Source organism: Bos indicus, chromosome 2 (assembly GCF_029378745.1).
Source record: "Bos indicus isolate NIAB-ARS_2022 breed Sahiwal x Tharparkar chromosome 2, NIAB-ARS_B.indTharparkar_mat_pri_1.0, whole genome shotgun sequence".
NCBI classification, from domain to species: Eukaryota; Metazoa; Chordata; class Mammalia; order Artiodactyla; family Bovidae; genus Bos; species Bos indicus.
The window spans coordinates 34531718-34549213 of NC_091761.1; the positions used below are offsets into that span (position 1 = coordinate 34531718).

At 35.5% G+C, this 17496-nt stretch overlaps 1 protein-coding gene and 1 pseudogene across 8 annotated transcripts in view; one reads left to right on the forward strand and one right to left on the reverse strand.

Annotated features, from left to right (window-relative positions):
- The window catches only part of SLC4A10 (solute carrier family 4 member 10), a 343442-nt gene that overhangs the window by 76965 nt on the left and 248981 nt on the right, over positions 1 to 17496 (reverse strand). The gene's annotated exons all lie outside the window — the stretch shown is intronic.
- On the forward strand, positions 4552 to 5017 carry LOC109574826 (ribulose-phosphate 3-epimerase pseudogene; annotated as a pseudogene).

Below are 17496 nucleotides of genomic sequence, written 5' to 3' on the forward strand. Positions count from 1 at the left end.
TCTGCATATCTGAGATTATTGATATTTCTCCCAGAAATCTTGATTCCAGCTTGTGCTTCTTCCAGTCCAGCGTTTCTCATGACGTACTCTGCATATAAGTTAAATAAGCAGGGTGACAATATACAGCCTTGACGTACTCCTTTTCCTATTTGGAACCAGTCTGTTGTTCCATGTCCAGTTCTAACTGTTGCTTCCTGACCTGCATACAGGTTTCTGAAGAGGCAGGTCAGGTGGTCTAGTATTCCCATCTCTTTCAGAATTTTCCACAGTTTGTTGTGATCCACACAGTCAAAGGCTTTCTCTCTTTAAAATATTCAAAAGTTTTGCAAACATGGGGAAACCATTCTAGTATTTCTCTTACATTATACTCAGATTGATCAGAATTATATTCTCAAGTTATTTGGATTGTTTTCAACTTATAATTATTTTGAACATCAACTAATTTTAAAGTTATTATCTTTAGCAGTATCTGTCCCTGTTGGCTTTTAAAACAGGTTATTTCTCAATGCCATTTTCACTGTAATTCAAAGCTTACTGATTATATGATAAAGAAACATGTTAAATTTGCTTTCTGGTGAGTAACGTATCCATTTGTTAAGATTCTGAGATAAACAATGCTTAAATTTTCATTAACATTTCTTTTGACACCTTGAAAAATTATGTTTTGAGATTTTATGTAAGAATCTCTACAATAATGTCAGAGTTAGCATTTACTTGCAATCAAACTTTTTATGAATTTTAGTTTATAAAAACTGCCTCACTTATTTTTCTATGTAGAATAAGCATTGTAGAAATACTAAAAACATAAATTACTTGCGGATATTGAATACAGGACAGTTTTGTGGTGGTCTGTGTATGAGATAATTTGTATACCACTTCAAATCCTATCAGCCACACCTCTTCTTCCAGCCTGTGCTGCAGTGACCAATTCTTTATGGATTTCAACAGCTCACTTTCAAGTGCAATGCTTTGATTCCTTTCTTCAGGTTGCATCACATATCTTACTTCCTACTCTTACACTTCTGCCATCCTTAACCAATGGGCTACAAAGGCTGATAGATATATGCTTCCCCTTTTCATCCCCAGGGAAAACAATTGTGAGCTGAATTTCATAAGCCTTCAAATCAAGCATCACTCACCTATACTTTTAACCAATGCAGTAACACAATTTCTTACCAGCTTTATCTCTTTCCCAATATTACTGTATTAGCCTACTCAGGCTGCCATAACAAAATGCCATAGACTGAGTGGTTTAAACAATATAAATATATTTTCTCACAGACCTAGAGGCTGCAAGTCCAAGACCAGGGTGCCAGCATGGTTGAGTTCTGAAGACACTCTTCTGGCTTGCAGAAGACCATTTTCTCCCTGTGTCCTTACATGGCAGAGAAAGATAAGAGCACTTCCCCCCTCCTTACAAGCATACAACTGATCAGATTTGGGCCCCACTCTTATTACCTTATTTAATCTTGATTATTTTCTGAGACACTGTCTCCAAACACAGTCACTGGGAGTTAGGGCTTCAAAATATGAATTCTGAAGGGACATAATTCAGTGCATAGCAATCACACTTTTAATGTTCTTCACCCCTGCTCCTTAAGATCAATTAACCTTCAAGGAAGCCTCTGACTTAGGCTATGCTTTCAGGGGAACTGAGGTTACAGTATGTTTTGTTCTATATGTGTGATAACAGAAAAAAAGGATTCATAGAAAGTGCAGTCATGAGGAATTTTTCACAATGCTTAATTAATTCAATAAAAAGGTAGTGAGTATCATGCAAGACACCATGCTAAGTGAAAGTTGCTCAGTTGTGTCCGACTCTTTGCGGCCCTATGGGCTACATAGTCCAAGGAATTCTCCAGGCCAGAATACTGGAGTGGGTAGCTGGTCCCTTCTCCAGGGGATCTTCCCAATTCAGGGATTGAACCCAGGTCTCCCACATTGCAGGTGGATTCTTTACCAGCTGAGCCACAGGGAAGCCCATGCTAAGACACCATGCTAAGTGTAGTATTAAATAAGAGACATGATCCTAGTGTTTTTTTTTTTTTTAATGCAGAAGAGAAATACAACACAGTCAATTATAATTATATAAAGACATTTGCAAAATGTACTATGAAGAGGTCTAGGTTGCTAAAAAAGTAAATAAAAGGAGAGCCACACTTTGAGTCTGGATACTCAAAGAAAACTTTAAGAAAACAAGGTTTAAGTTGAGGTCTAAAAGATTAACAAAATTTAGTAAGAAATGGTGTGGACACAGTGGTGGGGGTGGGGGATCGGGGGTGGTGGACTAGAGACAGCAAAAAGCAGGTAGAAAGGCTGAGTCAGGAGCAGACATGCACAGGGAGGTTAGCATAGCTGAAACAGAAGGGTAGTCAGGAAAAGATGAGGGGTGGGACTGTGGCATAAGCAAGGCCCAGACTGTATGAATTGAGCATTGAAGGTCCTAGTAAGTACTCTGAATGCTAAAATGAGAACTGTAGGAAGCCTTTGAAGGATTTTGTGAAAGATTTGTTTATCCCATTGTTACTGTGGTTTTTGTAATGTATGTTGGTTATGCAGCCCTCATTTACAGTACTTAAAATCATTTGTTGAAAAGATCAGATCTAGGCATACATAGATTAATTGTAGCTCAAGCTCTCAAGAAATGACATTAAAGGGAAGTACTCAGGTCACTGAGAGGTCTTGAAAGAAGAGTCAGTGGACATAGCAGGGAACTGTGGTAGGAAAGGTCCTTCATCTGGCATTCACCAAGTGAAGATTAGGAGTCAGATCAGGTGAGCTACTACAGATGCCTAACCCATGCTACCCAAGACATGATTTCTGGGTCCCAGGTTGAGAGCCAAGGACAAATTCTAATATGAAAAACCTTTCCACTCTTAACGAAGATACCCAGACACTGGCCTGGGAACAAAAAAATTAACAATAGACCTCCAAGTAGCATGTCCATAGTGTGAAGTAATATGACTACATGTTTTTTTTAAAAAAAATGTGTATTTAGTTGTGTTTGACTCTTTGTCCCATTGGAATGTAGCCCACCAGGCTCCTCTGTCCATGGGATTTTTCAGGCGAGAATACTGGAGTGGGTTGCCATTTCCTTCTCCAGGGGATCTTCCCAACCCAGGGATCAAACCCGCGTCTCTTATATCTCTTGCATTGCAGGCAGATTATTTACCTGCTGAGCCATCAGGGAAGCCCTAAAAAAAAAAAAAAAATAGTAAAAGAAAAAAAATTCACACTGATCGTGAATCCTCCTCTAAATGGAGGCTTAGAGATTACACTTATGGTAGCTTCCAGAAATTATCCATGGTGTCTACAAATGTCTTGTCTTAAATCTCTTGCTCCAATTTTATAGTTGTGCTAGGATTAGATTAGGTGAAAAAGCAAGACTTGCAGGTATACAAATGTCTTGCTGCTGTCCTGCTCATACATATATGAACTTGCCAACATCTGTCTTTAAGGCAGTTCACTAGTAAGGGGTAGTGTACTTCTATGATTGGAAATTCCTCCAAATGAATCTTTGTTATTTTGCCTCAAAAAAAAAAAAAAAAAAAAAAGGCCTAATACTGTAGGAACTTTATGGGAAAAATCTGGGAAAATACTTTTATATTCAGAAAACTTTAGATAAATATATTGATGACAAAAAAAACTAAAGTGCAAAATAAAGAAAATATGCCAAATGTCTTACAGGAGAATACAGTAAGAAAGAACTAGCATTATAGTAACTGTATGCATTAAACATACATCTAACATAAATATACATGCATATATATATATATATATATATAACACAGAATTTTATTTGAAAGAAAGTTGGGAACAAAAACATTAGCTAGCCATTTGATCCCATTTATATCACTAAATCAGAGGACAGGGAAGCTTGGCGTGTTGTAGTTCATGGGGTCGCAAAGCATTGGACATGACTTAGCGATTGAACAACAACAGCAAGATACTAACAAACAGCTCATCCATGGATATTTCAGGTTATTTATGTGCATATTTTACAAAAATCACTAAATTAGTCAACTCTTCTGTTAACTTACCCCACTAAAGCAACAAAAGCCAAGCAAACTATTAGTTCTGACTCATTTGAATAATAGGCAAATATATTTAGGACCTAACTGTTAGTAAAATAAATTCTTTAAAGCTATAACTCATGCCCTTTACTTTACACTGGGGAAAATTAATCATTATTTCAAATGAAAATTTAGTCCTTGTTCAAAAATGAAAGTATTTACTGGTCGTTGTTCAAAGATTAATGTATTAATTAGTACATTTTAAAAGAAGAAGAAATCAGGATAAAGCCTTCATCTTACTGGAAGACTCATGTAAGTTGGCTCCTGGGAACCAGGATCATGATACCTAGCTATGAGACTGACCCATCCATCTTCAGTAGCAACCTGGTCAATTCAGGGGCTGAAAATCTCTAAATGCTGGCCTCTGAGGCTGATTATCTGCACCTGGATACAACAGATGGGTATTTTGTTCACAGTACTTTTGGCCACCCTATGGTAGCGTCTCCAAAAGCGGCGAGGACAGGATCCTTTCTTTGACATGCACAGGATGGTTTCTAGGCTGGAAGAGTAGGTAAAGCCAATGGCTATAATAGGAGTCAATCCATATATACAAGAACCCAGGGGCTTTCATTAAAGACATTTGGGGCAATGAGATAAAGGTTGGACTTGCCATCAAACAAGGAACTACAGTTGAGTATTCGGTACCATGGGCTAATCAGATAGACATGGTCTTGGATAAGACAGTTGAATCTGGATTTTGAGGGTAGAAGTTTACTGAAGATATGATACCAAAGTCTGTTGGTTGAGAACACAGTTCCTGTCTTTTGGCAGACAGGTTAATGGTAAAACAGATCATGATACTCTCCATAACTATACAAAAACGGTGGCTAACATGATTGTGTCTGTCAGTGATATTATAAGGAATGAAGACCCCATATTCATGATAAACCTATTAAGATATACTTTCTCAAGAAGCTGCTCAGAAAAATTCTCTTCACAGGTGAGATTTCAAGTACAATGAAATTTCTGTTTCTGTTCATGAAATTTCCCTTTTATTGGAAAATGAGAATGTTGACTACCAAGCCATATTGCATGAAGCTGTACTGCTTTCCTAGGCAATTATTCACTCCAATGATTAAAACCTACTGTGCAAAATGTTCTAAGAGATTAGAAACTGGGCTGCACACCTACATTTTCAATGATGGAATTTAAAGATTGTTGTTGTTCAGTCACTAAGTCATGTCCTCCTCTTTGCAACTCCATGGACTGTAGCATACCATGCTCCTCTGTCCTCCACTATCTCCTGGAGTTTGCTCAAATTCATGTCCATTGAATCAGTGAAGCAATCCAACCATTTCTAACCAAATTTAAAGATTAGAGTACTAAATATGATCCAGTAATTCCACTCCTGGGCATGTATCTGGAGAAAATATAGCCCGGACATGGAAGCATTCCATAAACAGAGGAACGGATCAAGATGTGATACATACATTCAATGGAATATTACTCAATCCTTAAAAAGGATGAAATGATGCCATCTGCAGCAACATGGATAGACCTAGAGATTGTTATACTGAGTAAAGTAAATCACACAGAGAAAGACAAATATCATGATATCACTTATATGTGGAATCTTAAAAAAATGTTAATGAACTTATTTACAAAACAGAAATAGAGTCACAGATGTAGAAAAGAAACTTATGGTTACCAAAGGGGAAGAGAAGAGGGATAAATTAGGAGATTAGGATTGACATACCCACTGCTATACATAAAACAGATAACTTAGTAAGGACTATGGTGTAGCCCTGGGAACTCTACTCAATACTCTGTAATGATCTACACTGGAAAAGAATCTAGAAAAGAACGGATATATGCATTTGTATAATTGATTCACTTTGCTATACAGCAGAAATTAACACAACATTGTAAATCAACCATACACCAATAAAAATTAATTAAAAAAATAAAGATTAGGACACTTAAACACCCTGTTTTTCCTGGGAGGCTTCATTTTTATAAAGAGTAAAAATATAGCTGTCTTAAGATTATAAACAGAAACGTATCTTAATGCCTAAAGAAGGCATGTTAGCTATTATGAAGAAAATTATTTTTCTGCATTTATGGAAAGAATTTTCTGTTTTTTCCCATCTGTTAGCCAAAAGCAATGAAGTCCTTATGTTTCTCCTGTTTCATCACTTGTGATTTGATAAAATGAGCAAAATAAAACTAATGAAAACTATAAGCTTGAATCTGGCAGGGATGGCATGCCATATTCCTTTTGCATCTAAAACATCTACTCTTTTCCCTTCTTACTGTGTAGTCAAATACAAAAAAACTATTTTAAAAACGTGTGAAGCCCAGGGGTTTTCAGGTGATCTGCTCTAAAATATAAGCACAACTTTATCTGGGTGTTTTCTTTGCTAGCTTTGCTGAAGGAGCAGATTATTCAGTGACTTTTGTTGCCTTCTTAATGCTACCTACCATAAAATATTAAATAATCCTGTTGCCTTAGTTCTGAGTACAAAGAAAAGTAATATTGAACTAAATCTTGACTCTGTCCTTTAGGTCTATTTGACCTCTGAAAATCACACAACATCTTTGAGCTTTTATTAACTATTATATATCAAGTGTATTTTAACAATTGTGCAGGATCATGTTGAGCCTTAAAAGAAGTACCATAACACAAGTAAAACTTTCAGTACTATTCCTAAGAATTTAGCAGATGCTTAATACAAAGTAGCTATCATTTTATAAGTTTATGTCATGAGTTATAAAGTACTTTGGTATAATTGAATTAAATTTGTAAATCATTCTTATGACTGCTAGGACAGGTACTTTTGTCCCCATTTAAAAATAAGAAACTAAATCTCACCAGCAGTCTAGTACCATGGAAAGGCTCTAGTAGGGCATAGGATTTTTGGTCTGTAATCTTTTAAAAATGGAACCCATAGGCAACACATCCCAGCAAAATAAAGACCATGTGACAAGCCCACAGCTAATGTCATACTTAATGGCAAAAAAACTGAAAGCATTTCTTCCAAGATCAGGAATAAGACAAGAATGCCCACTCTTGCCACCTACATTCAAGGTAGTATCAGAAGTCTTAGCCACAGCAACCAGACAGAAAATGAAATAAAAGGAATCCAAACTGGAAAGGTAGTAATTAAACTGTCACTGTTTGCAGATGACATGATATTATACATAGAAAACTCTACAGACACCACACACACACACATACACACACACACAAACTAGAACTAATCAATGAATTAATCAAATTGCAGGATATAAAATTAATGTACAGAAATCTCTTACATTTCTGTATACTAACAATGAGAACCATCAGAAAGAGAAATTTAAAAAAATAATCCCATTTACAATTACATCAGAAAAAAGAAAATACCTGGGAATAAATCTAACTAAGGAGGTAAAAGACCTGCATTCAGAAAAAAACTATTAAGACACTGAATAAAGAAACCAAACTCAATACAAAAAAAGATGAAAATACATACCATGTTCAGGGACTGGATGAATTAATATTGTTAAAATGATTAAACTACCTAAGGTAATCTACAGATTTAATGCAATCTCTATCAAAATACCAATGCCATTTTTCACAGAACTAGAAAAAATAATTCTAAAATTTGTATGAAAACAAAAAGACCCTGAACAGCTAAGACAGTTTTAAGAAAGAACAAAATTGGAGGTTCACACCTTCTGATTTCAAACTATACTACAATGGTACAGTAATCAAAATGGTATCAAAAACAGAAACATAGTTCAATAGAATAAAGTGGAGAGCCCAAAAATGAACTCATATGGGCATTAATCTATGATGAAAAAGGCAAGAATATACAATAGAACAGGTAGCCTCTTCAGTATTGGTGTTGAGAAGACTAAACAGCTACATACAAAAGAATCAAACTGGACTATTTTCTAACACTATGTAAAAAAATAAACTCAAAGTGGATTAAAGACATGTAAAACTTTAAAGAATAAACATTCTAGAAGAAAACATAGGTGGCAGCCTCTTAGATAATGGTCTTATCAAATAAACAAATGGGACCATATCAAACTAAAAAAAAACCAAAAAACAACAATTGTGCACAGCAAAGGAACTATCAACCAAATGAAAAGCCCACTTACTGAATGGAAATAGGCATTTACAAATGATATATCCAATAAGGGGTTAATATCCAAAATATACAAACTCATACAACTCAACATCAAATAAACAACCCAACTAAAAAATGGGCAAAGAGTATGAAGAGACATTTTTCCAAAGAAGATATAGTGATGACCAATAGGCACATGAAAAGATGCTCAATATCACCAATCATCAGAGGAAAGCAAATAAAAACCACAGTGAGATATTACCTCACATCTGTCAGAATGACTCTTCTCAAAATCACAACAAATAACAAGCATCAGCGAGAAGGAAGAGAAAGGGAATCCTCATGCTCTGTTGACAAGGATGTGAACTGGTACAGTCACTATGAAAACAATATAGAGATTTCTCAAAAAACTAAAAATAGAACTGACCTAAACTTGAAATCAATGGAATAAGGTAATTAATGGGTTAAAAGAAAACCCTTGGCAATCCAGAACTCTATAACTAGTCATATATTCATCACAGATAAAGGTGAAATAGTGAAGGTGATCAAAAGGTACAAATTTCTAGTTAGAAGATGAATTCTGGGAATGTAATATACAGCATGCAGATATTGTTAACAATGCTGTATTGCATATTTGAAAGTTGCTAAGGGGACAGATATTAAAATTTCTCACAAAAAATATTCACTATGTGTGGTGATGGATGTTATTATTAAATTTACTGTGATGATCATTTCACAATATATATCATTAAATCATTATGGTATATACCCCCCAAAATGGAGCCCATGTAAGGTGAGGTGGGCAAAGGAAGCTTTTTTACTTAACATTGTCTTATTTCTAGTTTAACTTTATTCTGCAAAGGAACCAAATGGCTAGGAATATTCTAGAACTATGAATATTGTCCCTAATGATACATATTTTATTATTCCAGAGTAGATTAGGAGATAACAGGGTACATATTTAATCCATAAACTATAGTATTTATAACTATGTTCTAAATTATAATTATAAAACAAATATGTATCAACCATCTTATTCTTACACTCTTAATGTAACAAATATTGCCCTCAAAAATGTTAAGAACAGGTATCTACTATATTTTTCTGCCTAAATTCTCATTTTTTTAATAAAGGTAAAAATAAATCTTTTCAAGGTCAGTTCTGGGGCCTCCAACCTTGTGAAGAAGAGATATTTTTTATATTCTTGATGCTTTTAAATCTCTGGGGATGGTGTTGAGAATAAAGTAATACCAAAGGCAGTGAGGGGAAGGACAAAATTCTACCTACCTTCACTTTCCAATGGGGAATCCCAGCTAACTAAGTTTGTGCGAGTGAGGAAACAGCAAGCACCTTGGAAAGCCACTCGACCTGCCAGCTAAAAAATGTCAAGGTCCTCCTGACAGATGGTGTCCAATCCTGACAGATGGTGTCCAATCCTTTGGTCAGGGATCTCGAACTCAGAGCCATGTGAACATGTGCCTGGTTTTGAAACTGGTGTATGCTCCCTAAAGACATCTTATTAGAACCAGTTCAGTTCAGTTCAGTTCAGCCACTCAGTCGTGTCTAACTCTTTGTGACCCCATCAGCAGCACACCAGGCCTCCCTGTCCATCACGAACTCCTGGAGTCCACCCAAACCCATGTCCACTGAGTTGGTGATGCCATCCAACTATCTCATCTTCTGTCGTCCCCTTCTCCTCCTGCCCTCAATCTTTCCCAGCATCAAGGTCTTTTCCAATGAGTCAACTCTTCGCGTGAGGTGGCCGAAGTATTGGAGTTTCAGCTTCAACATCAGTCCTTCCAATGAACACCCAGGACTGATCTCCTTTAGGATGGACTGGTTGGATCTCCTTGCAGTCCAAAGGACTCTCAAGAGTCTTCTCCAACACCACAGTTCAAAAGCATCAATTCTTCGGCTCACAGAAAGTATTTAAACTGCTACAGAGATAAAAATAATTATTTTAAATACCTGCATAGGTATATGTATATATAGGCTTCCCTGGAAGCTCAGACTGTAAAGAATCCGTCTGCACGGAGGAAACCCAGGTTGGATCCCTGGGTCAGGAAGATCCCTTGGAGAAGGGTATGGCAACCAACTCCTGTATTCTTGCCTGGAGAATTCCATGGACAGAGGAGCCTAGTGGGCTGTAGCCATAGAGTCGAGAAGAGTTGGACATGACTGAGTGACTGAACAGCAGCAGCTCCTTTAAGTTATTCCCCCCAAAACACCATGCAGCCCAGCCTTCATATCATGACAACTACACCACTATCACCTCCCTTGTCCAACTTCCAGATTCCTATTTCCTCACAGCCTCATGTAAATCTGGCCACCAGGCTGGTATCACTTCATTCACTTTGCTTGCTGTGTGCACCACTCTCTTTGGGCCATGGTCTCTTGTTTTTCAATGTGCTGGTACTGTGTTAGTGAGGACAATGGCTTAAAGTGTTACTCTATTCCTGGGAGTGCATTTACATTACTAGAGTGACTTTCTGAAAGTGTTGCAGGGGGAAAGTGAACTCTGACTCCTTGTTGAAAACTGATTCTTTGACTTGCTTTTATCATTATAATCATACTCCAAGGCTATGCCTGGAGGACCCTGTCTCTCTGCTTGACTGTAAACTAAAGTGCCTTTGTTCAGTTCATGGAGAGATAGTTTGTCTTGCACACCTGTGAATAGAAGAGATTAACACACCTTTTCTGGGCTTTCCCTGTGGCTCAACTGGTAAAGAATCCACCTGTAATGCAGGAAATCTGGGTTCAATCCTGGGTTGGGAAGATTCCCTGGAGAAGGGAAAGGCTACCCACTCCAGTGCTCTGGCCTGGAGAATTCCATGGGGTTGCAAAGAGTCGGACACAACTGAGTGACTTTTACTTTCACTTTGCTGAAGGCTCACCATTCCTTTGGAGATATTTTGTAAGACTGAAGACCCTTCCACTTTACTTCCCCACTGCATCTCCCTCTCTATTCTGCTATTTGACTTTAGTTCCTCATCGCTTCTTTTCCTCTAATCTATAAAAGAACCTGGCATCCAGGTCCCAATAAGATGGTTATTTTGAGGTGCTAGCCTGCCATTTTCTCGGTCTACTGGCTCCCGAATTAAAGTCTCTTCCTTGCCTCAACACTTCCTCTCTCGGATTCAGTGGCCTATTGTACAGCGAGCAGAGTGAATGTGGACTTGGTAACAAAAGTATTAAGAAATTTGGGATACAAATGTCAAGCTCATAGGGGAGATATTTTTGGGAGGGAGTCAGCTCTATAAGTTAATGTTAGTCACCTATGCCTCCTTGCAGGACTTTTTCTGCTTAATAACATTCCTCTTCCAGAAATCAAATCCAAGGAGAAAAGGTATATTTTTTAACCTAAAAGATTTATACATCACAGATACCAAGTAAATCATCATTGATCTTTCCTGAGTCCACACCTCTAATATTTGAAATCTCTGCAGATACTTCTCAGAGGCTTCACATTTATATAGGAAATTTGATAAAGATCTCTGTACCAACCCTTGAGGGCTTAAAGAGAGCTTTGGCTTAGATTTTATGTTTTTAAAATGTCAAAAGCAGATATTCTAAATAAATAAGATAAAATGAGAGAAAAAAAAATCCCACTTTCTTTTTTTTCACCTATATTGATGAACTTAGTCCAAATAATTTTTTATCCAAACCTACAAAAAAGAAAACAAAAAAGAACTAGAGAAAGCAATGTGAGGAGACAGAATATGAGTTTAGAATGATACCTTCTGTTAAGTACATATTATTAGGTACTAAAATAAAATTTAGTGCCTCTGTGCTTAAGATGGAAATATTAATGAAAAAAAAAATTCTTTAGGTACATAAGAGAGCGTGGTGTCTATGACACTAGACTTTGGATTCTTCAGCCAGAGTTCCTATATCATTCAAATCCAAGCACTTAACTGCATGACCTTAGACAAATTACTTAATCTCTCTATGTTTTAGTTTTCTTAAAGTTGGAATAGTGATATCAATCTACTTCATAGAGTTATTATGAGGGTAAAATGAGTTAATACAGGTAAAAGCATCTAGAACAGGGTCTGGCATAAGGAAATACTAATTAGGTGTTAGATATCATCATTGTGGTGGTGGTTATTACAATTGCTCTACCACCAGCTCATAGATTAGAAAGTTCAATCATCCAAAGGCAAAAGAACGGGCAGTATTGGCACTTTTCCTACATTTTTTTAAAAACGCCAGCATAAAATACCATCATTGTGTTGGACTGTTTAGCTTAAAACATATTCTTCACCAAACACAACCCCTACTATCCTTTACTACCCAAAGAAAAGTATGTGCTCTAAACCACCATAACTATATATATATATAAATGGCTATGGAATGATTAGATAAACATTATAATTAAATGCCTTCATCCAGAAATCCCTGCTTTCATTACAAGGCTAATGAAGGTGATCAGTCTTCCTTACACAAGAAGGGCCTACGGGTGCCTTCTAGAAAACACAATTTTCTAGAAGAAAATTAAGAACTCCCTTCAACATTATTACCAGTTTTAGTCCCTGAGTTGCAGATGCTCTGCTTTGCCTTTGTAAATTATTAGTACCATCCTGTGTGCACTGAACAGTAATGTTTGTGGTTCTTTCTTTTTTTTTAAAGTCTCTTTATTTATTAAATCGCCTTAAGAGTGCTGTATAAGTTAGGTATTAATACAAAAATCAGAGAATTATGATGTATCTGTAGAAGTCAAACCTGTTTGTAGGCCTATTCATTTTTCTTTTTCAAAAAGTATTATAAATTTCAAAAAAACTAAAGCCACATTATAGAATATTTATAAAATAAAAAATGAAAAAGAAATCTCTCAGAACCCACCAGTAACTAATTTTTTGGTATATTTCTTAAGTAATCCTTCTTATTTATATTTTCAACATATTTATGAGCATATGTTTCTAATCTCTTTGATATAGAACTATAATGTAAGTACTTTGTATTAATATTTGCTCATTACTCTTCATAACCACAATTTTTAATGGTTGTGATATAGTTCACTCATTCTTCTATTACTAAACCTTTAATCTGTTTTCCATTAAGATAACTATGTAAATAATAGTCTCTTTTGAGTACATCTATTTCCATGTTTCAGATTTTATTCTTAGAAGAGAGTCTGTAAGTACTTAACACTTCTCTGTCTCTAATAAATTATTTAAACTTATAGCTATATCATATTATGCAGGAAACAGCTTTTCAAAATATGTAAAATAACTCTGCAAAACACCATCACTACTAGCTAAAACTAAAAACATACTTTTTCCATGAAATTCTTCTTAAACTTTTTCTCATCTGAATTTTATCTCCATTCATATAGCTAGTTTCTCCTTGGCCCCCAAACACAAATAACTTTGGAAGTATTTCTCACTCTCATGGCATTTTGTACCTTTATGTGATAGCACTTATGTCAAGTATAATTAGTAATTATTTGTGTGATATTTAATGTTTATGTCTTTCGGTAGATAATATGCTACACTGCTGCAGAGACTCACCTATGTTGCTACTTTTACACCCAAGTGTCTGGCAAATAGCATGTGTCTTGTTTGTTGATTCAATGATTTAACAGTTTAAAATTATTTTGTACAGTGTTATGCTAAGTAGGGGGAATATATAGGAATATATCACAGTTATTGCCTTTAAAAATTATAATAAAAATGAACTTTTACTATTTTTATTTTAATACATCATAGAAAAAAGTTCATGGGCTATAAAACCAAATTGACCTACAAAACAAAAGGCAACCTACTGACTGGGAAAGATATTTGCAAATTATATGACTCACAAAGGGTTAATATCCAAACTATATAAACAGCTCATACAACTCAATATCCTTGACTCATTTCTGATCTTAATGGGAAAACTTCTAGTTTCTTACCATTAAATATGACATTAGCTGTGTTTTCCATAGATATTCTTTAACATTTTGAGGAAGTTCACCTCTATTCCCAGTTTACTGAGAATTTTATCACGAATGGGTGTTGGATTCTGTCAAATGCTTTTACTGTATTTATTGGTATGATCATGTGATTTTTTTCATCCATAGTCTCTTGATGGGATGCCTTACATTACTTGATTTTAGATGTTGAACCAGGATTGCACATCTGAGATAAATTCCACTTGGTTGTCATGTATAATTTTTAAATACATCATTGGATTTGATTTGCTAAAATTTTGTTAAGAATTTTTTGTATCTATGCTCATGAGAGAAATTGGCCTATAATTTCTTTTTTAAAAAATAATGTATTTGTCTGGTTTTGGTATTAGTCTAAGACTAGCCTTATAGAACAAGTCAGGGAGTATTTTCTTTGCCTCTAGAGAATTAGTATAATTTCATCCTTAAATGTTTGGTATAACTCAACAATGAACTCATCTGGATCTGTGCTCTCTTTTTTGTAAGCTTATTAATTATTGATCCAGTTTTTTTAGTAGATATAGGCCTATTCAGATTTTATCTATTATCTATTTATTCTTGTGTGAATTTTAGCATATTGTGTCTTTCAAGGATCGGTCCATTTCATCTATGGTAGCAAATTTGTTCATGGTACTATTTTATTATCCACGGGACCTTTAGTGATGTTCCCTCTTTCATTTCTGATATTAGCAATTTGTATCCTTTCTTTTTTTCTCTTAATTAGTGTGGCTAGAGGCTATCAATTTTATTGATCTTCTCAAAAACAAATTTTAGATCATTAATTTTCTCTATTGATTCCCTGTTTTTGAGATCATTATTTTCTTTAATTTTTTTATCATTTCTTTTCTTTTGCTTACTCTATCATTAATTTTCCTTCTTTTTCTAGTTTCCTAATGTTGAAGCTCAGATCATTGATTTTAGATATTCTTTTCTAAAAAACATGAATTTATTGCTATAAATTTCCATGTGAAAGTGAAACCAAAAGTGAAGTCGTTCAGTCGTGTCCAACTCTTTGCAACCCCATGGACTGTAGCCTAACAGGTTCCTCTGTTCATGGGCCAAAATTTCCTTGTAAGCACTGCTTTTATGACATCCCACAACTTTTTATAGCTGTGTTTTCATTTTTGTTTAATTCAAAGTGATTACCTTTAATGTTACCAGTATAGTTCAGTACACTGATTAACAAGCTAGTACTTTCACCAGTGAACATCCATTTCTGTCATTCAGCAAAGTCTTAGTATTGATTGAGATGTGGATACCAGGTGGGTTTATAGTAACCTTTCCTGGAGTTTAGACTTTCAGTTTTAATATTAGCTAACCACTTCTGGAGTTTAAACTCCTGATCAAAATATTACCTGTACATGGTTGTAACTTAATCTGACACATACATACACATGCTACCTCAGGGTCTGGGCTGAGTTTTAACGTAAATTAAATACATCATTATATATATCCAGGATATGGATATATACCTAAAAGTCCATCAACAAAGGAATGGATAAAGATGTGGTACATATATACAATGGAATATTACTCAGGCATAGAAAGGAGGGAAATAATGCCATTTGCAGCAACATGGATGGACCCAGTTATTGTCATACTGAGTGAAGTCAGTCACACAGAGAAAGACAAATATCATTTGATATCACTTATACATGGAATCTCTTAAAAAAGGCTATAAATGAACTTATTTACAAAACAGGAATAGAGTTACAGATGTAGAAAACAAACTTATGGTTCCCAGAGGGTAAGTGGGGGGGAGGGGGATAAATTGGAACATTAGGATTGACACACACATACACACAGTACTATATATAAATATATCATCAATAAGAACCTACTGTATAGCACAGGGAACTCTACTCAATATTCTGTAATGGCCTCTATGGGAAAAGAATTTAAAAACGTGGATATGTGTATATGTATAACAGATTCACTTTGCTGTACACTTGAAACTAACACAACCCTGTAACTTAACTATATACCAGTAAAAAATTTTTTTAAAAACACCGTAACATTCCACTTTAAATATTTCAGATTATATCCTTAAATGTAGGTCAATTCAGGAAGAGAAATGGGGTCAGAACTTCAAAGCCTGTGAACTCTCTCATAATGGTCATCACATCTCCACAAAGTGAAATACTCTGTATTTGATATGTAGTCACATGGCTTTTGGCCATTCAATGCATCTTAAAGAAGAAACCATCAATTACTGCTTAGTGCTCTCACTCTAATATGGGATGCTCATTTAAATTTCTGCCCTTTCATAGCTACTTGATAAGAAAGTATAAAAATAATTCTATTGAAGCTCTGTATATCTGTAGTTACAGAGAAGAAAAATAATAGCTAAAGGTGAATCTGAGAAGTAACATTGTTGAAAAACATTTGAGAAAGTCTTACTGATTTCTACCAACCTCCCTGGCTTTCTGGAGGCAAAAAGTTAAAAGGACAGTCTCATACACAAAAGACTCATAATCCATTGGGAACAGTGAGGATAACACAAGTAAATATTAAATGTATACTTATCATCAAGATAAGAATTTTGTTCAAAAGCAAGACAGGAAACCAAGGACAGCAAGTGTTTAGATTAAGAATCAAGAATTAGATGGGCTATCAGAAGTTTAGCTGTTGAATATAAATTAAAAGATGACCAACCTAGACAGCATATTAAAAAGCAGAGACATTACTTTGTCAACAAAGGTCCGTCTAGTCAAGGCTATGGTTTTTCCAGGAGTCATGTATGGATGTGAGAGTTGGACTATACTACTCAGAAAGCTGAGCACAGAAGAACTGATGCTTTTGAACTGTGGTGTTGGAGAAGACTCTTGAGAGTCCCTTGGACTGCAAGGAAATCCAACCAGTCCATCGTAAAGGAGACCCTGATGCTGGGAAAGATTGAAGGCAGGAGGAGAAGGGGACCACAGAGGATGAGATGGCTGGATGGCATCACCGACTCAATGGACATGAGTTTGGGTAAACTCCGGGAATTGGTGCTGGACAGGGAGGCCTGGCGTGCTGCGGTTCGTGGGGTCACAAACAATCAGACATGACTGAGTGACTGAACTGAACTGACTGATTCATTTACTGAGTACCTGCTATCATATTTATTTGATTCTGAAATGTCATATAATTCAGTTTCTTAATATCAGCTTTTTTAAGGGGGAAAAAAACTCTAAATTCTATGCTAAATGTGTTAATTGGTTATAAGATACATTTTCAAAAAATTTAAAAATGTAAACAAACATGTTCATTCTATATGTGCTAAGTGCTATATGTGCTAAACACGGTGGGTACAAAGATGTGCTAACTAGTCGTGGACCTAAATTAGGGAGGTTAATCTATTGGAGTTACACATGCATCACACAAACACATAAAATATTAGTCTGCTAATATATTGGATACTAGAATAATAGATCCTCTTCTTTGTGTTGACCCAACC